Source organism: Camponotus floridanus, unplaced genomic scaffold (assembly GCF_003227725.1).
Source record: "Camponotus floridanus strain SB8 unplaced genomic scaffold, Cflo_v7.5 scaffold117, whole genome shotgun sequence".
Classification (NCBI taxonomy): domain Eukaryota; kingdom Metazoa; phylum Arthropoda; class Insecta; order Hymenoptera; family Formicidae; genus Camponotus; species Camponotus floridanus.
Genome location: NW_020229234.1, coordinates 481590 through 508006, shown reverse-complemented (window position 1 = coordinate 508006; position 26417 = coordinate 481590). Strand labels below are relative to the sequence as shown.

Sequence of the window (26417 nt, the reverse complement as noted above, 5' to 3'; positions counted from 1 at the left end):
ATGATAATATATTATATAAAATTTAATATAAATAATGATAATAATATGAAAAATATTTAATATTATTTCCTATAAAGGAATATATAATTTCATATATATATATATATATATATATATATATATATATATATAAAAGGGGAAAGGTAATTATTATAATATAAAACTCGCCGCACGTCGTGTCGCCTTCTGTATTTCATCGCGATTCTGTCTTCCACTTCCTTCGGGAACACATCGCCGGCAACCGACGTGCAGATGTTCTCAATTCTATCTTGCTTTTTTCTTCCATAGAGTATTAATGACATGATAATCGATATTATTTGCCAATTGCGAATAAATTAATAGGATTGTGAAAAATTAATACAATTAGTAGGATGATCGATATGATTAGAAAATCGTTTCTGGATTTTCATTTTAAGATATTTTCAAAAAGGAAGAATGCTGAATCTTTCTATATATTCATTGTTTTTTATATGACTTGTTAAAACAGTTTAATAATATAATTTTTATTTTAATCGAACGTCTCTCTCTCTCTCTCTCTCTCTCTCTCTCTTTCTCTTGCTGGCAATCTGAGAACCGCTGTCAATTCATTGGCAAGTCGTGTCTTTATACCTTTCGATCGACCCGATGCAGGACAACAGGCTCCGCGCCGAACGATGCGCACAGTGTTAGACAGTTTACATTAGCTAAAAAGCCCCGAAAAAGTCGACTGCCATTTCTTTCCCCCGCGCGCTGTCGCCGCGAAATCCTGTTCGCCGGCTCGATGAAATATTATTGCGCCTCGTGTTATATTGGTCGCCACATGCCTGTGGCCGGTCGAAAAAACAGGGCGACGCGAAAGAGGCTCGACGATGACACACAGGCACGCACGCACGCACACGCACGCACACGCACGCACACGCGCGCACACGCGAGCCGTAGACACATGGGAACGGAGGGCGGGAACCGAGGGTCCTGATCCTCGTAAAAATTCACTTAGCTCCGACGAATTATCTGGCCGACATCGCATTCATTAAGTTCCATTTGCACCGAGGTATTTGACCGAGTATTCGATTCTGCTATCGCTCGCGTACCATATTTTTAATGCACGGATGCGTTATATGGAATACGATATGACCGATGCATTTGTCAAGTGTTGCAGAGAGTATCATCGATGCGTATCGCGCTGTAGAAAGACTAGCGGGAGCGATATCAGAAAATTGTTCTCTAAAATTGAGAATTAAAAAATTATGATCATATTTATTGATCTGCGTATTGTACTTTGAGAAATTCGCGATCGGAAAATATTTCTGTAGATTCTACAATTAAAATACACAGGTATATGTAAATACTCGAGTGGAATATTCAATTACATATTTATACTTTATCGGATAAAACAATTTTAATATTAAATATGATATTAATATAAATATGATAATGTGTAAAGGAATAAATTATTATATCTAGATGTGCATATTTTTTTATTCTCAATTAGCATAAATGTCGTGATATCGTTCCCGCAAGTTGCACAAAAAATTAATTTGCAACAGATTGAGACAAATATTAGAGCAATTCATTTGGCGCGAGACCCTGCTCTGAATATTCTATCAGATTCAAAGATACGAGTCGAGACACCGAATCGAATAAGCGTATATAATATTTTTCAGATGCGACATTTCAGGAAACTTGTTACTTTGATAAAAGCGGCAAAGTGAGAACGAAATATGCACTTTGGCGCTTTTGCGAGCGGACAACGCAAAGGGCAAAAACCGAGGCGCATCGATCCAATTACTTAATTATTTTGTCTTAATTCGCGAGAGTAGAGTATCTTAATTATTGACTTTATTACAGCACGGTGTAATCTCCCTGCGCGAGAGCCGGTATATTATAATCCTGAGAAACTTGCAGCGGTAATACGGTCACGTCCGAGCGAGCTAGCGCGGCGACGCGTCCGCTCGCCGAGGAGTTAATTAGAAAACAAACAGAAAATTAACGCGAACCCGGCAGCGCGCGAATCTCCCCACGGGCGGCCGTTACTCGCGATTTATCGTAACCCGTCTGGATACCTGGTCCCCCCCCCCCCTCTTCTCTCGACGGTGACCGGTTTGCGTACATCGGTCGCTTACTTGATCGACGATCGAAAATCGCCGATGAATCCGTTTCTCGTATATATTCGCGCGATCCTTAAGTCAGGAAAGCTCCAGGAATGTACGCTTTGGAGTCTGGAAATATAATTGGAGTTTTTTTCTTCTTTTTTTATAGAGATATTTCGATCTCTCTTCCTCTTGCGCGATGCTGCATCTTTGCTCTAATAAGCATAGAGATTATTTTTTTCCCGATATCGTTGGAGAATTATATTAATTCAATTAGTAAGAAAGCAAAAAATCATTAGATTCTTTTTCTTTTTCATCTTATGAACTCGCGAATGTTTTTGAACAAAAATATTTTATTTGGTGGAAAATTATTGACAGCATAAAATTTGCAGAAAAACTCCAAACTTTCCGTACAAAGATCCGCTCCTGGAAGGCTCGCTCCTCTTCCGCGACGAGGGACAAACCAGTTTCGTTGTCGACAGAAGGAGAAAAGGAAAGAGGAGGGCACGATCGCGGAAAAGCACGAAGAAGTCATGAAATATCGCTCGATCGCGCGGACGTTTAACCCGTTAACGCGTGTAAAGAGAGGGAGGGAGGGAGGCCGAGAATATTAATCGATCATGTCTTCCTAGGATTTCTTTTCTCTCATCTGGAGCGATTCGCGTTAACAGCGTGTACTGTGCAGTTATACGTTACGCGAGTTTTTCGAGAAAAGAAAAAAAGACACGGCCGTGTGACCGGACTGCGAAAATCTTGGCGGCCGACCGTTAATCTTGATTTATGATAAGCGCGCGACTATGATATCTGGTCCCGGCGACCGATCGCCCTGGCTGTAATTGGATTGTACGCAGGATGCGAGCCGGTAGATCTCTCGGTCCTTTTTGACTGGACGAATGGAGAAACGCCGGCGGAATAGCAATTACGCGATTTGAAAGAGCAGAAACGGATTTACGATATTGCTATGCCACTGAGAGATACGATAACGCGCGTTTTATCTCTCGTCTTTGCATCCTTTTCGGCTTTTCAGCGGATTTTCAGCGCGATTCCCACGACTCCTCTTGGCGTTTGTCTCGAGTGAATTTTTTTTTTTCCGAGGAAGAAGATTTTCCGCTCGCAAAGAACATCCGTTGCACCCGGCATTTTGACATTTAGCAACAAAGTGCACTTATCGAGACAAATTTGTGACACTTGATTCGATAAGCGACTTGTCCAAGCGCTACCACTTTGCTTATCAATCACTGATGTATATCAGTGATATACCGTTAATTATGTGTTTGTCGCTATACCCAGAATTTGTAAAGCAGATAACGACGTGATAAATGTGACTAGTGCCGTATTTCGATAGTTGAATTAATCGCACGGAACTCGTCACATGATGAATAATATCGAATTATATTTATATACGTCATATTAATGTGTCCGTTGCCACTATTATCTATGTATCAATTGACATAAATTTCGAATTATGAGAAGCAGGTTGAGAAAAATCGTCCATACATTCTTCATTCGCATATCATAAACGCTATTAATGCGTATCTCGTTAACGTTATCGCACCCCATCCCATAAATATTAAACAAATGGCGTTGCCGCCATTCGACCGAAAGCACGCGGAAATCATTTTTAGCGATTTGCTCCTTCTTTCCTTCGCTTCAACACTGTAAATACTTATATAAAATCAAGTCCACCCACGCTTTCCTTCCTCTTTCTCGCGCCCCTCCTTTCGCGCCACATTTAATTCCACGGTTCGTTATCGTCATTAACAGATTGCACGTCCCGTTCGCGGGTAGAGCGAGTAAATCTTAATTAGGTGTCAGCCGCGCTGCTGCGACAAAGAGAGAAAATTAAGCGCGCGAATCCGTTAACCGGTCGCTGCATAATGCATGCATATGACGCGTATAATTTGAGAGAAAGAGAGAGACCGGTCGGGAGGAACGAACCGATCGCCTACGAATCGATCGTTTGCGAGCGATGCGCGAAAGAAAGAGAGAAGACTTTTGGCAGGGCTCGTCTCGACAAGCGACCGTCCATTTTAAGGCAATCGCGCGCGTTACATTTGCATCGTATTCGTACCACCGAGCGTTACACCCACCGGATATTTATCGAATAATCAGATCGCGAGACGCGCACACGCACGCATCTCGTCGCATCTCGTGGAACCGGTCTCAAAATGTGTGTGCGTCCGTGTGCGTCCGTGCGCGTGTGCGTGCGCGCGCGCGTCGGGAAATAATCGTTCCGCTTAATTAGAACGATCGATTTGTACGCTCTTGGAATCATTTCCGCGATATAGAGAGAATTTCTCCGAGGAACAAGGTCGAAAAATATCGGCAATCTCTGGATCGGAAGGGAAAATTGTACATTTGAAATAAATATCGTTATATATTTGAAAAAATTAGATATTTTACGCGCGCGAAATTTTCATAATTTACATTTCGATTTTAATTTTTAAGCACGTTTTATATTACCGGCTTGCACTTTTATATGTCGCGCACATACGCAGTCATACAAAGGTTACAAGTTATCGACATCGATATATCAGGCAGTTGGCTAGATCAGGGAGTCCGCGAAAATGTTTAACGATGTTAAGCAGGCGCAAAAGTAATCGCGCGCGTCTTCTATTCTAAATAACGGCGGAGATTTCGTAATTTTTTCTTCTCATTATTTTCCGCCGCGACGACTCGTTACTCGCGGTATTTATACTTTGCCGGGACGTATTTATAATGCGCGACCGCGATAAGCGTTTTTCTCCCTCTTTCTCTCTCCTTCTCGTTTCGTCCTCTCTTCCCTTCCTCCTCGCCGACCGGGGATCTAAACCGGTCAAGCGCCAGATCGGCAGCGGCCACGGCATAAATCGCGGATATGGCGAGTAAGAAGATCCGCGGACGGCGCGCGCGACGATACCTTTACCTTTATCATCCAATTAACGATAAGGCTCCATTACGTTTATTCGCCCCGGCGGCGGACGATTATTATTGCGTCCCAACCTGGACGTTACGATTATTGTGTCTGCTAGATACGGCCTCGATTTTATCGGCCAGTTGGTACGATATCCGTGCAGCTAATCTGCAAAGTAGTTAAACCGTCCGATGCGTGACTTTGATAAGTCCGCCCGTTCGCTCGCTCTGTCTCTCTCTCTCTTTTCCTTTTCCTTTTTTTTTTTATTATCGCGCGATAACTTCATCCTGGACACACGTGTTGCTCTCTCGTAAGAAGGTAACAGGACGCAACAAATAAGCTACTTGTTTAAATAAAAGACTACGTACGAGAGAGAAGGATAAGAGCGGTCGATTGGTGCAAGCGAGATTTAGTTTTGTTCGAAAGAGATTTAATTTTATTTCCAACGCGTGAAAGAGAGAGAGAGAGAGAGAGAGAGAGAGAGAGAGAGAGAGAGATAATAATCAGAGAAGTCGAGTCGATGCGTCGGAGGTGATTAGACACGGTGCAGCTGCATTCGCGTCCACATCCGACTCGAGAGATGCCATTCTCCTTGAGTGACGCCGCGCGCGATTGACAAAGTACGTATATATTTGCTATGTACGGCAGAAATAATTGCGGTCGCTCGGAATACGATCGATCGTAATAAGCGGTTGGTCGACATTTACATTCCGATGGAGATTTATTAGGTCGCGGAGAGAACGACGGTTGATATATTGAAATAAATTGACATAATCGCGTGACAATTTTCATAATTCGCCGTGATTACGCCGGTTTACAGATGGTTTAAGATGCGTCGATGATCCTCGCACGTTACTCAGCTCTTGGGTCGAAAGATTCTTCGATGACGATCGATGAGCGATCCATTTTAACCATCATCGCAAATAGGATTTTTTTATCGCATATTTTTTTTTTCTCTTCACTTTTTCTTCCGTTCTCGCATATTAATGATTAATAAGCGCTCCCCCCAGCAAAAAGAAAAATTAATCCCCTCATAACAACTTGCAACTTGCAATAGTAGCGCCGTAGCGTTTCCGGGATGTATTCAGCTACCGGAGAAGCTCCGCCGGATCGAAATCTGCGTTTCGCTCGAATGCATTCGCGATCGCCGATCGTTGCATCGCGCGCGCGTCGGATCGCGTGTCGATTTTTTTTTTAGCGAATCGTAAGCGATTTTACCGTTAATCGGCTTACGCAATCGCGCGATATATCGAAACCGAGCACGCGAACACGCGTGCCGCGCCTCGATGCTCGACGCAAATCTTTTTGAGACGACGACGTTCGCAGAGAAAGAGAGAATCGGAAAATCAGAAAATGTATTAACACCCCAATTATATATGACAAGTTCGAGAAATATTACTAATTATGAAATCTAGGAACAATAAATATATACAAACACGTGAAGAGTATATCGAAGGCGATAAGAGATTAACGTAAAGGTAATTATCTCTTGGATACCTTTAAATAGCATCTTAAACGAGACTATATGTTTATCAAACAGGGTATATATTCCCGGGAAAAATCTTGAAAGTTTGATATTCTCAGGGATTTTTGTTCTATCTTAAAAAATCAGAAACATCTCTCTTGTATTAATTGTATCTTTTGCATTAGTTTTTATTTTTTATTAAAAATATTTTTCTTGCTTTTATTTAATACATAGATAATTATTTTTAAATATATTTATAAAAAATATGAAAGTTTTTAGGTTTAACACATTAAAATATATTTCATTTATATTAACAAATCATGCACGATAAATTTATTTTAAATTTGTATCTAAAAATATTTTAATTCTCTCTGAAACTTTGAACATAAATAGCTGAAAATCATGGAATCTTGAGGGAATTTATTTACAAGCTTCGAGTATATACCCTGTCAAACAAAAGCCTTGGCCTATGCGGCAAGCATAGCGCGCGATCCGAGGAAAATGTGCGCTTTTGCCCTGGCATTCGAGTTACACGCGCTCGCGTGGATCGGATAAATCGCGCGTAAAAAAAGAATGCGAATCGAGAAGAGTCTTAAATTTCGAATCGCGATCGTCGCGGCAACATTCCCGCCAGCGAAGACGCATTAAGGCCAGAATCCAACGGGAATCCAACGTGGAGTTTTATTAAGATTTAATGGAGTTATCGGGTTCTCCGCTGCGTCTCCCCCTGACCCTCCCTCCCTCTGCCAAGACGAGGCTGTTCATCCATGCGAATTTATGGCCCACGCTGATGACTTACCCTTGGCCGCTGTGAGAATCCGCCCGAGGGTGAACCAGACACGGCCGATCGCGCGGCTAATATCGCGTATAGCGATACAATTTAACGCACGGGCGCCGGGAGAGAAGGATACGTGCAATGAAAAAGACACACGAGTTTCATTTTAATTACGAGAGAAGAAAAATACTACGAAAGATATCGATTTTTTCCCAATAGAAGCATTAAATTTACGAGTCGTATAAGTCGAATGCTACTGTCCTTTACAAATAATCGAAAGTCCTGTTGCTTGAATAATTTTTAGCGGGTCTTATTTATTTAATAATTTACTAAAGTAAGTGTAGGTTTGCTTAGCGCGAAAGATTGAAATTTTGTTTACGGTTCTCGGGAAACATTCTCGCGACGCTGTTGCATCTTTGAAGAAAACCCTTATCCGATTTACATACATGCGATCATAGCCGCGGGCTCGAGATCGCACCGGTCTCCGTCGACGCAAAAACACACGCATATAATTAATTAACGTTGCGCGTGATGAATCGCGAATTAATGCGAATCGATGAATAACGCGATAAGAGGCTTTTCCAAATGTAACCCTCGATTTTGTTACGCACGAATTATCGAGAAGACACATCGTTCCGTCTCCATCGGCGACTGATGACGCTGCTGCGCAAGTTCCGTTGATTGATATATCGAGAGAATAAATTTTTTTGCGGTGGATCGTCGACTCTAATCATGAAAAATGGATATTATTTTCGAAGAAAAGGAAAGATTTTTGGATGTACCATAATGAATCGTGAATTAAGGCGTTGGAATAATCGTGGATGATTAAACATGAATTTGACCTGAAAAACTTTGACAATAGCAAGGACTGCTGGCTCAAACACTGGCCGACACATAACGTTTCGTCGATATAACGAATGTCGACATTACGGGGCGTATCGCGCTCATCTGCATCTGCGTACCAGCGATATCGCTGGAATGCGCGGCTTGATAACGTATTCTATCGCAATTCCTATCGGTCCACTCTCTGCGAGAGCTGCCCTGGGACTCGGCAGGTCCTTTATACTTTTACTTCCTGGCCTGATGGCGCACAAGGTGTCGAATCCTCGCAGATTACGCGACGATCCAATAACACGCTTTAATCTTTCCGATATTTTAATCCCGTGACCCTCGATCAATTTTCTCGCGAAAATGTTGTACGTAAAATAATGATATTGTATCTCACATTTTTTCGAGATACTTTTACTTCAAAAATCATCGTGTTTTCTTCAATCGTATATCATGAAACACGTTTCGCTTTTCTTCGATATATAAGCGAATAGGAATATTATTTATTCTAATAAAAGATTATTCTAATAGTCGCCCCAGATGCTTCTGCAAACTGTCGGGAGGCTCGCGCAATTAGTAGCAGTCTGCAATAATTTAAACGGTCCAGCTAATGTTATCCGTACTAGAGAGAGAGAGAGAGAGACAGATTGGCGAGAAAAGTTCCTCTAGCGCTCTTCCCCTCGGGCATTAATTAATACGCCGCGATGCAGTCGTATCGTTTGCCAGTTTGTTAAAGCAATTATATGTGAAATTCTCGCAAATTTATAGCGGTTTTCGCGACCCTCTAAATGTGCAATTTTTCCAATATATTGGTATTAAACAATTTCGAGGGAAGCAGGGCATTATGAAAACTTTCAAGAGACGAAGCCTGTTTTTGCGAGAGAGATTTCAGTAAAAGTATATACGCAAGATGAGAATCATGCAGCTGTGCGATGCGCATGTTTAACTTTGTCGAAATAACGATAATGGCCAACTCGCACATTATACATCTTATCCCCGTGAAAAACAGTTATATTCTCGCAGGACGAACGACGGCTCCCGCGAACTTATACAAGGTAGACGACGTGAGTTAAAATGCAAGCGCGCGGCTGCACGTATGTGTATATGCATATATATTGTGTATTATATACACATATATCCGTACATACATATATACAAGGTGTTTGATAAGTGGTGGGCAAAATTTCAGGAATGGATTCCTCATGCTTAGAGAAGAAAAAAAAGGTCAATCAACATAGGTCCGGAAATGTTTCTTTAGTTTATTTAGTTTTTGAGTTATTTAGATTTTTGTAATACAAAATTTTGTCTCATTTCTCGTCTTAGAAGTCCTTTTACAGGCATCAACAATGTTTTTCAGGCCGCCGAACTTGAAAAACATTGTTGAAAAACATTGCTTGTAAAAAGACTTCTAAGACGAGAAATGAGAGAAAATTTTATATTACAAAAATCTTAATAACTCAAAAACTAATCATTTCCGGACAGATGTTGATTATCTTTTCTTTTCTTCTCTAAGCATGAGGAATCCATTCCTGAAATTTTGCCCAACACTTATGAAACACCCTGTGTATATATATGCATGTATGTATGTATATTTATATGCATCACGATGTGTCGTGGTCGGCTCGCCTTCTCGGCGAGGAGGTGTTTGCATTGGCCTAGTGCCGAGGCGCGTATGCAAGGCGAAATTAATTACCTCGTCCTCCGACGTAACGGGTCTTCGGCCGATACTGAGAGAGAGGGAGAGAGAGTGAGCGAAAAGAAAGAAGGAGAAAGAGTGCCCGGCCGATACGATTTTATCGCATTTTATTGCGGATTTACAGTTGCCGCGGGTAGCCAGGCACGAAAGCTGCGCTTTCGAGACACCGTGGGGATTAAGTCGCGGTAATCACCCGTAAATCTGACGTATGACGCTCGACACCGGTCCCCGGATGTGGAGGCGCGTGTGCGAATCGAATCGAGATCGGGACGATCGAGGAAGCAACGTCGTAAACCCAACGCGATACTCGCTTCTTCGTCGAGGGGCTCACGCCTTGGCGGAGGTCCTGTGTGTTCGGTTAGGTTTCAGTCGATCGCTCCATATTATTATTCTCTCCGTTACGCGCATTCTTATTCGCGTAATGGGTATAACGAGTCTTTTGACAGCTTCAAGGCGAAGCGAAGCTTCTCTCGCTCGCGCTCTCCCTTTCTCTTCCGCTAGAATCTCGTATTCGGAGAGCGTGACAACCGTGGTCACGCACACACGCACGCACCGTGGGCGCATCTCGGCATCCAGCGCGCGAAGGTGTTGTTATAATTTACGATTATGTCGGTTTATATACAGGCGTGAAGAAATAGCGCCCGCTATAACCGGACAACCCGCGTTTGAAAAATCGAAGAAACCGCGGGGATATTTGTCCGCCCTGCTAACGACGTCGTTGTCGTCGTCGTCGTCGTCGTCGTCGTCGTCGTCGTCGTCGTCGTCGTCGTCGCCACCGAGGTTGATGGAAGACGGAGGCGTGTTAAAAGGTCCGATCCTCTCCGGGCCGGATCTTTAAAACGATAATTAATCTCGCGGGTTAATGGCGATGCCGTCCTTTGCAGCGTTTAGCTTTTTAGTGGACTTTATTCCGAGGGTCTGGAGAAATCGGCAGGACGAATCGATGTCCTGTCTGTCGAGGACGTTAAATTTTAATGGATCTCTCTCTCCGGAGATCGAAAGCGATAGATTGCTTGCGTGAGCAGCGTCAAAGTCGAGGCTGCGGTTTGATATGTTTATTTGCGATTATTATTCGAAAGCGCTGAGATTATTGACACGGTCTTTTTTGAATTCTTCAACTTATAGATTAAAACAGCTGGCAGTTAAATAGTAAAAATTAATTTCCGTTAATGAAAAATTTATGTATAATTTATCATTGATAGTGAAAAGCTTATAAAGTTGTCAAAATAAAATAATTCATAATCGATATACAGATGAAATCTATCAAAGTGATATACGCAATGAAAAATTTCAAAGTTTTAGATAAATACAAAATTTCATTTAATTACTTTTACTTGTTTTTAGTTGCTTTTACCCTTTTTAATTTGTCGTATTTCAAACTTTGTTATTTACATTATTTTCAAAATTAATGGCTTATATATCGGACCGCAGGTATCATTAACAATGTTGATAGATTGGCATGGCATTAATGGGGGTGGCATTAATATGTCTCAGATACACACCACGAACGTTAAAACATTACATTTTAGAAATCGAATCGAAGAAAATATATAATCGACATTTTAAAAGTAAAATATGGCTATTTAAAGGAAAAACGAGAAATGGGAGATTAAAATATTTTCTTGCGCCACTGGTCGACAGTTATAACGCGATAAGACATTTGCAAGATCGTTTAAACGGGCCTCTTCTCAAGTAACGATCATAGATCCGTAACTAACGTAGATGCGAGAGAGCGAGAGACACAGAGAGGGAAAGAGATAAATATAAGTTTATCCCAAAGACCTCTCTCTTTTTTTCGTCCTCGTCTCAGGTAGACGCTCGTTATTATGGAAAAACTAAACGTATATTATTATATGTTTATATGTACATGAAATGTGCATTTAATACATATTTTATAGGAATTTGTATGCCAGATGTATGTGTGTGTGAAATGTTAAATCGCTGTAGAACGAATGACAGGAAATGGTTGCGAGGTTCGATTCTACTCACGCAAATTAGTCTACCGTAGAACTTTAAAGCAGCATTATCAATGTAAAAGAAGAGGCGACGAGAACGTCGATGAATATAGAATTGATAAAGAAGCGATAAGGATATAACAATTTAAGTACAGAAATAGAAATGGAAAAGGAACAAGAACAAATATTTTATTTTTATAAATTACACCAAAAATTATTGATTTTCTATTCAATTAAATTTTATCAACATTTAATTTATGATTTATGCTTGAACGATAATTTTTTAAATAAAAGATTTGTTTCAATAAAATGACATTTCATAAAATCGCATATCGTAAGAAGTATCTGAAATAATAGAAAGAATGAATTTTTAATTGACTTTTAATCGATGCAGTAAATATCTAATTCCGACGTGTGGAGTTTGACGTAACACCTGATCGTTACGAGCGTACGCATATGCGTACGGATCAGAACTCACGCATCTCGCAGGTTACATATAATCACACTTACAGAGAAGCAATCTTGTCCTTAAGCATACCGGGTGTCATTCAGTCGTTTACGCTCGGCGAGACCGAAGAAGATGGGTGCGGCCGAGCTTTTTGAGAACGCTTAGAGAGAACGTCATTGCCGCGGTCATTGCCCAGCGAATGCGCGTTTGAAATTGATATCCCTTTCCCTTCGCCGCGATTCCAAGTTTTTCATTTATCCGAGCAAAGCGCGAGAAGATGAGATTTATGTCGGTGACGATCTTTTCAGAGACCGGCTAAAGATTGCGCCAACTTGTTTCAGGTAGATTCTGCGGTAGATTCTTTCCCGCGTTGATGGACACTTAAATTTATTGCAAAAGTAATTTTATTCGCGATTGAACTGTTCAATTGTCAAATCATCTAAAAAGTTCTTTGATTCTTTTCCGAAAAGTTCTGAAATTTCCCAGATAATATAAATAAAATATTTTCATTTTATATCTGCTACGTAAAAGTAAAAAATCTTGCGAGCAATTTGCGTGAATTAATCTAAATGATGACAAAATTGATCTCGACGATTTTCTCCTTCGAGTGTTGATCGGCTGACCCGCTCGGTCGATTCGATCGCCGCCGAGGCTCTCACAAACTTTATGTCGCTAATACGGTACGTACAGGGCGAAACCAGTTTGTCGGCGCTTTCGAAGGCGGCGACGTCGGATGTCGAGGACGTCGGACAAGATCCCGGAAAGCGTCCCTCGGATCGGATCAAAGGGAACGTATATAAGGACAGGGACGAGGAGGGCGCGCGGCGGCGAGAGAGCGAGAGGACGGTCGCGTGAAAAAAGGAGAAGAGAGGATTAACGGACAGCTCCCTGAAAATTACATCGCCTGCTAATGAGACGCCGATGGGCCCGATCGGGCCCCCGAAGCAGTCGAAGAAACGAGACGCGCGATGAAATCGAGAGAGATCGACGACGCGACTTCGCTTCGGATAGCATGAGCGAAGGATCGTTCGCTCCGCTCTTGAGTGCAGGTGTGCGTTTAATCCTCTCGTCGACGGAGATCTTTTCGTCGCTTTTGCTCTGTTTGTTAAGTAGCGAACGCGAGCCGAATTGTCGCGATACCGGTTTTAACACGCCAGTCGCGGAATTTTCTCCGATTATTGTTTCCTGCGAGATTGCACATTATTTCGCGGCGATATTCGCAAGAAAATAAAATACTCGTCAAATTTTTCTATTGCACTTTTGTCATGGAATCATACTATTTTGTTTGGATTGCAACAAAATAATTGTGCACCTTATTCAGTTTTAATTTTAGTCTTTCATAATTATATATCTGTATTTTACATCACACTAGCTTTTGTACTCGTAGAATTTCGCTGCAACGATAGATAGTAAAATGAGTGTAGTATTAGATGAAAGAGTTAATTAAAAAGTTAATTGTAAGAATTAATTTTAAGACAACGAAGCGAAAATTGTATTTGAAAACACTCACCATCTCAGCTTTAGTTACCTTTGATCGAAGAACTTGGCGCGTTTATCGTAAATTTAATGAAAAGTGAATTTTATTGCCGTAACAAATTACTGATTATCGCATGTATTATGCGCGATCTTGAACGCGGGAGACGATCTTATCGATCAGTATTTGGTAGACAGCGCGGCACATATTATTATTACAGAAAGTCGTCGTGATCTTTATCGATTCATAAAACGATTAACGATCATTTTACGATCTTACGGTAAATGTAAACGTGAATTAAATGACACGGTGTCGAAAGTGAATGCGAGCCGGCCAACATTTCGTTTTCATAATCCGCTTGTAATTCTATTTATAATTTCATTGCGTTAAAATTAATTCTTACATCTAACGCTATAAACATTATACTAATCCGTTGTAGCAACATGCTTTCTGTGAGCCCAAGACTTGAAGACGTAAAAGTAATTAAAATTAAAATTGAATAAAGTGTTAGATTATATTTTTGCAAATATGATTATATTAAAAGAAATATAATTACGATTAAAGGCTAAAATTAAAGTTAAATAAAATGCAGGATTTTTTTTCAAGTATGTTTATATTTTTAAAAAATCACATGGAATATATTAAAAGAGTTAGAGAGAAACAGAAAAATAATATAAAAATTTAATATAAGCTGTATATATGCATCTGTGGAACATTATGTATGCTGAAAATGATAAAGGCGGTATGCGGCTAGAGATTCGCCGAGATACTCGCCGTCTTCTGCTTCCTCATCAAGGGCTAACGATCCAGTTACTCTCAATTTACTCGATACTTCCAGGCACTCCTATCGCGCTACGCGACCAGAATCGCCGTTTAAATTCCCTCTCCTTCTTCCTCGGAATCTCACACGCGCGCGTAACACGATCCGTTATCTCGTACGCGTCCGCGACTTTATTCGCGGCTCTCGAGTTTCGGGAGCGAACGATCGCGGATCGAGGCAGATCGGGTCGGCGATATTCGCGAGCTCCGAAGAGATCCCGTCCGATACACATAACTTCTTCCGCTACCGGATTGCCTCCGCCTCTTTCTCCACAAGAGCTTCGAGCGAGAGAAAATCGGGTAATATAATCCAGATCGTATCTATAGAGCGAACGACGTGGGCGAAGACGCGCGTGTGCGGGGGGGCCAAGTGCGTGGGCGTGGTGCACGATCTGGTGAATGAAATTAACGTCTCCTTTTATATAATTGATAGAGAGTTCATCGAGAGTTCTCTCCCCTCCCTGGAAAGTTTCGACATTTTTTATGTAACATATAAATAAAATATTCGATATATCAGTTATTTGATAATAATTTTCAATAGTATTTCAATAGTTTACAATTTGGATTTTTCGAAAATGAAAATCTATCTCTCGATAAAAAAAATGGACTCGCATCATAGGTTCATTCACACCGGTATTACGAATCGCATCGAGAACTGGTCTCGAGTTCGTTGTTCTACTTTTGTCGCGCTCAAACTGTACGAATATTTTTGAATATTTTTATATTTCGTAACTTGTTTAATATATGAAACGTTTAACGCTATCGAAATTTGAAATTGAAATGAAATGGTTGAAATGTGGATATGGGATAAATTATATAAAAATTAATTATTTAATTTCCTTTAATTAATCATGTTATAGTAGTTTTATAAATAGCTCGCGTTATATATAGCACGCGTCATTAAAAAACTATAATATAACTATATTAAAGGTAATTAAATAATTAAGTAATATATTGTATATACATACATATTGCACGTCTTACCGAAAAATCTATTTCGATAATTGCTATTTTATCTATAAAAAGAAGTCAAACAGTGTTGAGGACAGATACTTTTAAAAGTGGAAAACGTCGCTATATATTCCGATCTCACGTGTTCTTAATAGCTTACACGGGACTGAGCACTTTCACCGAAAAATCTCCGAAATTCGCGCCTCGGTCTTATATAACGATATCGAAGCGACTCACACGCCTACCTAAATTCGGAGATACGAGAGGCGACGTGGTTATCCCATAACGTGTTGGCATAACGGTTTCGTGTATATTTCTCCTCGTATCTCGGGAAACGCTCGAGATCCGCGCGCAAAGATTAAGGACGAGCAGCGCGCTTTGAAATCCTTTATTCGATCGCCGCCCGCGTTCGGGGACGTCATCTAAATTTTTTATTCTCTCGCAATAGCCGATCGTGTGCGCGCTGGCAGCGAATCTCGATCATTTATTTCCCGAGTAGCGTGCCGAATCTTTCGGGATGCAATTCGGTATGCGATAGAAATAGCAAATCCTGCGTGCGAAACGACCATGGGTGGCGAAACTCTTTTAGAAATAGCGAGACGCAATTTTACGCATTATTTTGAAGATGCGAAGAGATATTCCAGTGTAGAATCAATACGTTTAATTATTTCTTGATAATAATATGTCTATTTATCAATTATCATGTAATTTGACACGAAATATACAATTTTGATCATGATTTTCAATCCATATATATTTGTTAAATAAATTAGTATAACATTTAAATGTAAGCTATTATGTATTTTTCTCCGGTACTTTTTCATTAATTAATTTTTACAGATAACGTTGTTATTAATTTAAGAAAAAGATGATACGAATCTTATTCCGTGTGCGCTGTACTAAAGTCAATATAATAATAGTGTGTGTATCCGTGGGTTAATATAAAGTTGCACGGCGTGCCGTAATGTAACACGTCGGTTTTACGGACACGCATTTCTGCCGTGGAAAGACGGCCCGATGGGGCAATGGCGCTTATTTAAGGCTCGCAGCACGTGGGTAAGGGAGCATCGAAAGTACTCGCTGTCGAGTATCTAAATGGTTTATGGATTTGCGGCGACATCGTCAAGAATAAACGCAAGTCTGTAGATGCGTATATGATTATCCTTAAAGGTTACGCGATTGCGCGATCGTTGCCGTTATGGTTGTTCCTCTGCTACGAAACCGCGAATAGTCCTCGTCGAAGCTTTGTTGAGAACGTCGATACGATATTGTTGAATAAAAATTCATTTCGCGTATTTCTATGTCGCGAAGAAAAATATATTTTCTCCTCTCTCTCTCTTTACAAATTATTATTCTGTCTCATACAATACCCAATGCACTCGTTTGAAGCAAACATTTTTTAGAATTTCTTATAATTTGATTAAATAAAAATAAAAATTTGTTATTCAATAAAAATGTAATTGAATAAAAATAAAATAAAACAAAGAATGTAACGAATGCATTTAAGCAAAGAATACTATATGAATGTGAAGAAGAAGGGAAAGAGGATTCTCAACCGTTGTACGACGATGTCTTCGATCCAGGTTTTCAGTTAGGAACGAGACGAGACGCCAGGCGATAACTAATTAGGCCTAAAAAGCCAACGATCGCTTTCATAGTGCGCCGCCTTAGTTGTATCCACCTACGCATTTCTCTGTATACGTACGTACGCAGACGGATAGATGCATCCTCCCCCCCCCCCCCTCCCCAAGACGTGTAAAGGATCTGGTGCCACTTGAGATCGGCGGATCAAGTGGTTTCCTTCCCCTTCTAAAAAGACCGGTACTCGTGTAGAAGCATTTTTTTATCCCGAAGCGATTTATGGGAAGCTAGAGAGCTGTTTGGTAACACTCTCGCGCAATTATCCTTAAGGATCGTGTCTAGTAGCATTGAGATGTACAATTCAAAGAATAAAATTTATCGGTGCCATCTCTTTCTCTAGCATTTCAAAATGATCAAAAACTGGGCAAGCTTCCTTAAATATTATAATTGAAAGTACATATTGCCTTTTCAAACGAATAATAATATCGGATACATTATAATGATGATACAAAATGATTCTACAAGAATGAAACAATTTATCAAATTTGAAAGTATAACAGAATTGTTTGTGATTTTAAAATTATGAGTTAAAAAAAAGATTAAAATGCAGGCGGAAGGTGGTCGACCAGAAAGACACTGATTACAAATGACTGAAGCGGATGTGAAATAATCACCGAAGAGCACCCGGTAGTGCGATAACCTATCGTAAAGTGGCCGATAATGTTCCGATGGTCTTCCGTAACTCGGCCGAATAATTTTCAAGAGTGACGCCATTTGCAAACTAAATCACGATGCATAATTTTTACTGGACATGTTATTCGTGTGTTTGATGTTTAAGTTATTCTACAAATTTATTCAACATTGAGATTGAAAGAGGTAGAGAAATGTTGTCGAATTTGTTACCGCATATTAATGTTTTTAGATAAAAAAATTTTGTCGATAAACATAAATTTTTGTTGATGAACGTTTTCGTGTGAACGATTTTGTTTGATGAACAAACACTGAAAAAAAATGTTGGTAATTGAGAGATGCATTTAGTAATGCATTTCTTGAAATATTTAATTTTTATCATCAAGTATAATGATAATAATAAAATATTTTATATTTAGTAATAGTATTTTACATTTAGTTAAATCCACTAAATGTTACGATTAACTAATAAACTCATTTCATCTTAATCAACTATACATTTATGGTGAAATAATTTCAACTAAACGTATAGATAATTAAAGCGAAATAATTTAGTTAATCGTAACATTTACATGTTATTATTATTGTATTGATGATAAAAACTAAATGTTTTAAAAAATGCATTACTAAATGGCTCTCACAGGTTTACCTAGAATTTTTTTTCAATGCATCTAGAGAACGCGTCCTTTATTTTATCAGCACTAAACGTTGTAATTTTTATTTTCGTTACACTTGTATTTGTATGAAAATATTTTACGTTTCACTCCAATTTGTATACATTTTAAGGAAAGAGAAATATAATATTGTAATATTATATTATATTATAATTATACGTTCTCTAAATTCTTTTTCAATATATTTTTACAACTATTCGATACATCGATATTAGCTCTGCACCTGACAAATGTTGACAACAGGTCTGATTATACTTATCATCGTTCAGCTCGGGTGCGACACTGGGTGCTGAAGGATAAAAAGTGGAGTTTCACCCGCATGTCGCGACACTTGTCCGAGCGTTGGTGAGACGGCGAACGTAGGAGCGTGGCTTCGCGTCGCGATAAAAGGCGAGTCCGATACCGAAAGCAAGCGGTGTGCGTATCGCGATACCAGTGACAGCCATTGTTCCACGGCGAGAGCTTTATGAGCGACCGATAGTCGCACGTCCACGCGAGACACCCTCTTGTACAGGAGAGATGTATACGGGGAAAAAATTTATTGGCCGTGATGTCCGCCGATTTCTAATGTTTAGAGGGAAATGTGTTGGCTTGACAAATAAAGTTATCAAGTATTAAATATTTGTAGAGTCGAGTTACTATGCTATTTTTGTGTATCAGTTATTTTATCTTAATCCATGTATTTTTCTTTTTAAAAAATTCGAAAGGACCGATCTGAAAATTGTATTCAACGTTGGAAAAGCGGTCTGTTTGGAAAAGGCGATGAATGGAATTTCGACTTATATTTCGAAGCGAGCAGATACCGTCTATCGTTATCCCGCTAAGAGAGATAGATAGCGCGTTCACAGGACGATGTTGAAGGAGTCGACGATAACTTGATCAACTTCATGAATACTTATCGCGGTGCATCGAAATATGCCGGCACCGCCATTCTTCCACCGCATGTGTTTTATCTAAACAGCTATTTCCCGCACCGCGATACGGTCTGCCCGTGTGTTAACCGGCAACAATAGCTTCGCCGACTAATTATCTATCTCGGCGCGTAACTTTTACGAGGCTCGTCGGGACTCGAGCGGAATCGATTTTCCGCCTGCTCGTTAAACAACGTCACCTTAACATTTACCTCTTCTACGAATACGCTCAGATTTCACGCATCGTTCATTAATTACGTAATACATCTTTAAAGAACAATTAACCTCGCTCTCTGCTCTCGTGTGAACGATAAAATTCATTTCAAAGTCAAGATTCTATTAATTATATCAAAATTTTGAAGATAAAATGTTAAATTTACAAAAGAGCTTGGTGTCTGAGAGAGCATCAAAGAGCGATTTTAATTGCCGCGCGTAGAATGTGAGATGCTCTTGGATGAAGCTCGAGGGTAAGTTGTGGATGAAAAAAAAAAGAAGCAAGAAATATTCAGGTAACGGGATGGTTCCAGATATCGCAATGGCGGCGCTGGAAAGTATCTCGTGCAACAGATGCCTGGATATTGACGATGTCTGGCGCAGCATCTCGGTAGATAAATCGATATTTATAGATGCTATGATTCCGCCAGCTGCCGATGATATCGATGAAAAATATGTTTATTTATATCGATCGAAAAACAGATTATAAATTATAACGCAGAAATTTTCGTTAAATTGAATATTTTTTTTTCGCGCAAAACAGTCTGATAAAATTCAACACGACAAGTATTCGTAACGTTAATTTTAAAAAATTTGCTGATAATTCTTTGTCGTAATGCAACGATAAATTTTTATCGTAAATCAAGGAATATTTTAATAAATTATTTTGACATATATTTCATATATATATATATTTTATACGTATATTTGTATTATTATTTTACTTTTTTAATATTTGATATATATATATATATGGAGGAATATTTAAGCAATTTTAAATGTACATATCTCGATTATCTTTATTTTTCGTTAGCTATAATTTATATTGCATATTTTAATAGTTACATATAATTTTTATTTCTAACGCTGCGTTTCACACGCAACACGTTAACAGGACGTTTGAAGAGGAAAAGTCGTGTCTCGGACGGAGGCATTGTTTCCAATTTCGCGTTTCAGATAACAACGGACTAGATAACGAATTGTGACTCGGCTGTAGCTCGTGACTATCGCTTACACGCCAGATGCGACGGTAATGTCATGCCATGCAATAAAATGTTTCATATTCTCGATCGTAATAACCGTTAACCGATATTGCCGCGTCGAACAATTCGTGATTTATCGGCGACGGTCGTGTTCCTCCTCGAAGAATGTATCCAACTATTTCCACGTCTGGAACACACACCGAAACTGCAACGCGACTATGGGCTGTGGGCGAGCGGAGCTTTTCGCCATTTTATTTTCGCAATTTTCGTCTTATTCAATTCGTGACTGTTAGTATTAAAATTCAACGCGGTTTAGCATCAAAATTTCAATATATGAAATTCGAAAATATTGCTTCGTTTTTTTAAAATTAAATTATTCCCAACTATGTGTATTAATTTTTTTAGAAGAATTTGCGGAGCTCTTCTTTTCGATGCAAGTCTGAATTTAAAGATCGCATGTAATTTATTTACATTGTTTCTTATATGCAGTGTTTTCGAGTTACAATATTCACCGCTATTATAGAGATATTTTGAGAAAATTTATACAAAGATTGTTAATTTTAATTACTTAAAAGTGATATTCTTTGCGTTAACGAGCAAAATCAATTATATACATGTATATATGAAACTTGAGTATAATTATATCGAATTGAAAGGCATCCATCTTTTCAGATTTTACTTAAAATAATTAACAGTAATGAATGCGATTAATCGATAACGATCGACAGCCAACATCGGATCGCTCTTACTGTTGCTCGATATTACCTATAAAGTTTCTTTCTGCAACAGTAATTTCGTGTCACGCGAATCCCATAGCACTAGTCATACAAATAACATTTGTTAACTGCGCAATGAGAACAATGACACCGAGTATATTTAAAACCATGTTTCAAGTTTAATAAAAAGGCAAAAGCCGTATCGATAATTACCGAGCGTATCAGTATTCCGTATCCACACATTCAAAACTCTCTCAACGTCGCAAAAATTATTACCGTGCATAATAATGTAATAATTTTCGCCTCTTTAATCGTGGACACGTAAGAGAGGCAAACAAGAAAGTCCTTTATAATCGACGGCGGAAAGATGCGTAAAAAAAATCCGCACGCAAAAAATCGATGCATCTCGCTCCTTGATATCGAGCTCGCAATGTCAATTCGCAATTCAATATTCAATACGATATGAGCAGAAATTTATGCGTGCACGTGTGCGCGAAGGCTATATATACGATTTCCGTATACGAGCTATCGCCATCGTTATTATCGCTAATTAACATCGATAGGCGGAAACGACGATAGAGACAAAGAGATGCGCGCTTGTACATATTCATATACTAAATACGTTATAATTTGCGATATAGCGTGTATCCTGATAAGCGCGACGGTCATCCTTATCTTGAGCTTTGTCGCGCGAATGCAAAAATGGTGATTCGCTAAAATCACCGCGGCATTCCCGATCTTCCGGTTAATTTTGTCTCGGCTTCGACGCGGCAATTAATTAAATTTAATATTTAATAATTAGAGATTTATTAAATTTAATAATCGCGATCGCCGACTCAACGATATACTTGTCGTGAACGACAATTAAATAAGCGAAGAGAAACTATATTGACCTACGATATATATTATCTCTTTCATTTTTTTAAAATGGAAGTAGTTTAAAATATGTCGTCTAAATATATGTGTAATGGATATATTTTTTTTAAATAAAAATTTTCTCGCGTTTCTTTGAAAATTTCGCTATCGCCGAAAATGCAGTACTCACGTGTTATCAGTCAGCGCTTGACATTCTCTTATAGAAATTTATTTGGCCCGAAAATGTGTTGGTGGCAGGACAAACATGTAATTTTATACAGTCTTCTCTTTTCGGCACTGCGTAAATAATTTAATAGAGTACGAAACCGCGTCACTTTTCACTGTCTTCTTCCTTCCTGTGCGCTTCGCTAATTAATTTCTTCTTTCGTAGACAAAGATTTATACGTGCCTCGATTACATCAATTGTTGTACGCGAAGACACTCGGCGATTTGTAATCAGTTTGTTCCATGTTGCTTGAAACTTTGATCGCGATTTTTGTCGAAACCAACATCCGCGAAATATTTCAATCAATTACGATCAGCTGATGATTTTATATCAATTACTCGCGTAACTTATTTTTGAGTCAATCAAGGACCGAAACGTTAGAATTCGGAAAAGATTCGTTGACACATCACCCGCACTAAAACACCGTAAACTGTCTGTCAAGTTTCATTATCTATTCTAGATAGGTCCTAGATAGGTTCTAGATATTTTCTTATTTCCGGAAGAAGACACTTCTTTCACCCAGCAGGCTCTTATCTCGAGCACTTTATCTCATTATTAGCGGGAAATGTTCAATATATTTATCAGAAATTTTGAGAGTTTACAAATAATATTTTTCGATGAGCACGATATATGATTGGAAATAATCTGAATCTTCTTTCAAACTCTCTTTCTCTCTTTTTTTAGAATAATCCAAATTTAAATCCTCTGAGGAATCTAATAAAATTTACGAGACTCTTCTATCTCTTAGATAATAATTCAATTCTATCGAAACATTATGATTATTTTTTAGTAATAATTTATTTTAAGTCCATTCACTTAGGTTTTCTTACAGTATCCAGTTTATAATTCGAGTGCACTGTCGATTCCAAAGAGTATTCTTCGTCGCATCAACACACTTGTCACAAAAATTACTTTATTATCCGAATATATAATCACACTTCCATTCACCTCTTTAGCAGAAATCGAAAGTTTCCAAGATGAGATTCAACAATCCAATTTAGTCGAGTCGTAAATCGACCTAGTCCATCATCATCCGATTGTCTCTGAATCTTCCAGGAGCCGCGGAATCTAAACGCGTTCGCACTCGAGGTAACACGCAGGCCTGCGCGTCGAAGACGTGGTGCAGCCGATGACTGCGTCTCTAAAACTGTTCTGGACAGTCACCTCTCCGCGTTGGTGCCGCGGGACGAGAGGTGGCCGGAAAGGCTGCGGCGACGCCACCGAGAAGGGATGGGTTCGCGGCGAGCGAAGAGGGGTGACAACAGGCATAGAACCCGGGGAGGGATCGGCGGATCCGTTGGCGACCGGACTATAGGCGGTTCTCCGGATCGGATCGCGGTGACTTTCAAAGGCGGAGCGAATGACGCCCACGTGCGGAAACCGTGGTACCGCATTCAAGGAGGCGGCGACCACGCTCGAGATCGATTTTTATATCAAATCTTTTTCTTTTCTCTCTTCACCCGGGCCCTTTCCTCCCTTCTCTCCGCGCCTCGATTCTGCGTTTCGCTCTCGTCTTGGGCGCTCCGGCTCCGGCTTTCTCTCTCGTCGACGAGCGCGCGTTAGCCTCCGTCTCCTCTCCACCTTGTCGCGCCTATAATGTCCGACCAGATCGGACGTGGATAAGAAGGCACGCCGGGTCGTTCCTCACGGATATCTTCGGGTATCCGCGCCGCCTCGAGTCTGACTTATGGTCTACCTCGGTTACAGGATCCGGAGGCTTTTTGGCTCGCTCGCCTCGCGAGATTCGTACGTGTATGCGTGCCTCGATCAGCCATGCTTGGGTATATAATTTTCGTTATTAATGAAATAGTTTATACTTTGTCGGTGTCTATATATCAGCAAATTTTCCGTGTGTTTAAATAAGCTACCTGAATGAAAGAATTCATGCGTTTCAGACATAGATGTTTTATAGAATTTTTCCTTTTCCCAAAAAATATAATTACATTTTTTTTTAAATCGTTCAAGTCCAATATAACTAAGTTTTAAATACTTTAATGTTACTCGTTTTCCCAACTTTAAGCATTTTAATTTGTGCCATTTCTTTTACTCTATCTTTTTCAAAATCTTAGCTTGAATTTACGATAGCGTAAAACAAGAATAGGTGAAAATTGATATCAAACTTTGGAATTATTAATTCACATGGAAGCGATAAAAAAGGAGAGAAGAACCACGTGGCTCGTGTACCGTCGGGAACTGTCAAATCGCGCTATCAAAATGTTTTTCTTAAACCGCATAAAGCTTGGATAGAACGAGTACTAATAGTTTATTTTCCCATCAACTGTTATTAGGATAACGTATCAGATGATATTGTTGATAACGTAACGTGAAGTGCATATCGAGGAGTAATTGCTAATCAGTCGTTTATTCGCGGAGATCGCGACGAAAAATACAATCATGCTTTACTCCGTTAATTGGAAACGCAAAGTTAATTGCCGGTCGATTAGGACGCGATTACTCTCGTCGTTACTTATAATAAATCAGCTGCTTGCACTCCCAGATAAACGCGCCGCGATTTTTAGTAACCGCGCCGACTTTATATACGCTTTTCCTTTCGTATCTTGGTCTTAATCGTGGTTGCAATTAACGGACGAGATTTCTTCGAATTAACACGAGCTCGCGAAAAAGAAATCTCTCGAATCGGAAGACAACCGTAAGAAGATTTCGCGATAGCAAGACGATTGTAAGAAATTACAATGTAATATTAGCAAAGATAATTGAGCGTTAAACATTATTCTTTTCGACAAAAGAGACACGAGTTATTATACTCACTCTTTTGCACTCTTTTGCACTCATTTCAAAGTTTACACGTATGCATTTGAAAAGTGCGTTTACTGAAAATCACTCGGCGAGCATTAAATTGAAATCTTTAATAAGAGGAGATGAAACAAAAATCTTATGATATATGTAACGAAGAGAATGTTTATCTGTAATTGTTAAACGTAAAGCGCGATTGTACTTGGCATAGATGAAGCATAAAAGGCATCGTGGTATCTCATCGTGATATACTGCTCAAGAATGCAGCAAGTGTATTTTCTACAAGATGAAAAATCACGAATTATACAATCTCTAATTTGCAATTTGTAAACTAAAAGCGCGTTCACAGAGAGTCGGATGGATATTTTATAGCTCAAAGGGCTAATTTCGTAATGAAGTTTGAAATTCCAGCATCATATACTGTACAGAATATTCCTTCGTAAATTGAAATATGAGCAATCGAGCGAGCGCATTAAATATTTGTCAGTATTAATCGTCGTGATTGAGAAGATTCAGTCGGTTATAAGAGTTTTAAATAATCTTATTATTTCGAGCTTATTATTTTAGAAATAATTATTTCAAAATAAACGAAAGCAAAATTGCTATTGAAAAGAATGCAATATATTTTAATAAATATATTTGCATTGGGCTTTTAATTAACTCAATATCGATACGCCAAATAAAATTCAATTTACTATTCACTTATAACGATAACGGAAAAAGCGATCATTAAATAATTGTTAATAGAAGAACATTGCGGCATTATAAACGTAACGTGGAAAGAAATGGAATCACGTGGAAAGCGAAAACGACAAAACAAATTGGTCTATTTATGGATATCTTGTCGCGCATTAACTTAACGCGATTGAAAATTCAAGAGCCACGATTGCGCCGTGTCATTATCGTAGGCGAGTCTCATCAAGATGCGCGCACGGCGAACAAAACGAGAAGAGATGCGGGACGAAAGACTAAAGCTAGATACTCGCTCGCGCTATCGCCGCTTACATTAATCAGCTGGGTGTGGCGGGTGGGCCCTTTATGCAATTATAGTAATTGTCACAAACGGGCGCACATGTGAGAGAGAGAGAGGGAGAGAAGAAGAAAGAGCTATAAATTTTAATTATTTCGCGCGATCAATTAAAAGGCAGGGCACCAATCCCTTCATTCGATTCTCTTGGTCTTGCGAAAGGATTCTGCTCTTATTACGGGAAAGATGCAACAAAGCACGAGATTAATCTTTGCAATAATTTTTTAATTTTTGTGAAACAGTTATTATATTTATTATATTTTTTATATCTATTATATTTATTATATTTTTTGTGAAACAGTTATTATATTTTTTTATGTGTACATTTATTTTTAACTCCAATTCTCTCAACGCGAGAAAAACAATATGTACAATCGATAATCCAGGATATATTTATATGATGTAGCTTAAACC

General features: G+C 39.2%; 1 protein-coding gene across 2 annotated transcripts in view; it reads right to left on the bottom strand.

Annotated features, from left to right (window-relative positions):
• The window catches only part of LOC105256358 (GATA-binding factor A-like), a 44073-nt gene extending 21160 nt beyond the window's left edge, over positions 1-22913 (bottom strand). For both annotated transcript variants that reach the window (XM_011266200.3, XM_011266202.3), the window contains exon 1: positions 22187-22913. The gene's annotated coding sequence lies outside the window, so the exon portion shown is untranslated. The remainder of the gene's footprint in view (positions 1-22186) is intronic.
• Positions 22914-26417: the final 3504 nt, after the last annotated feature.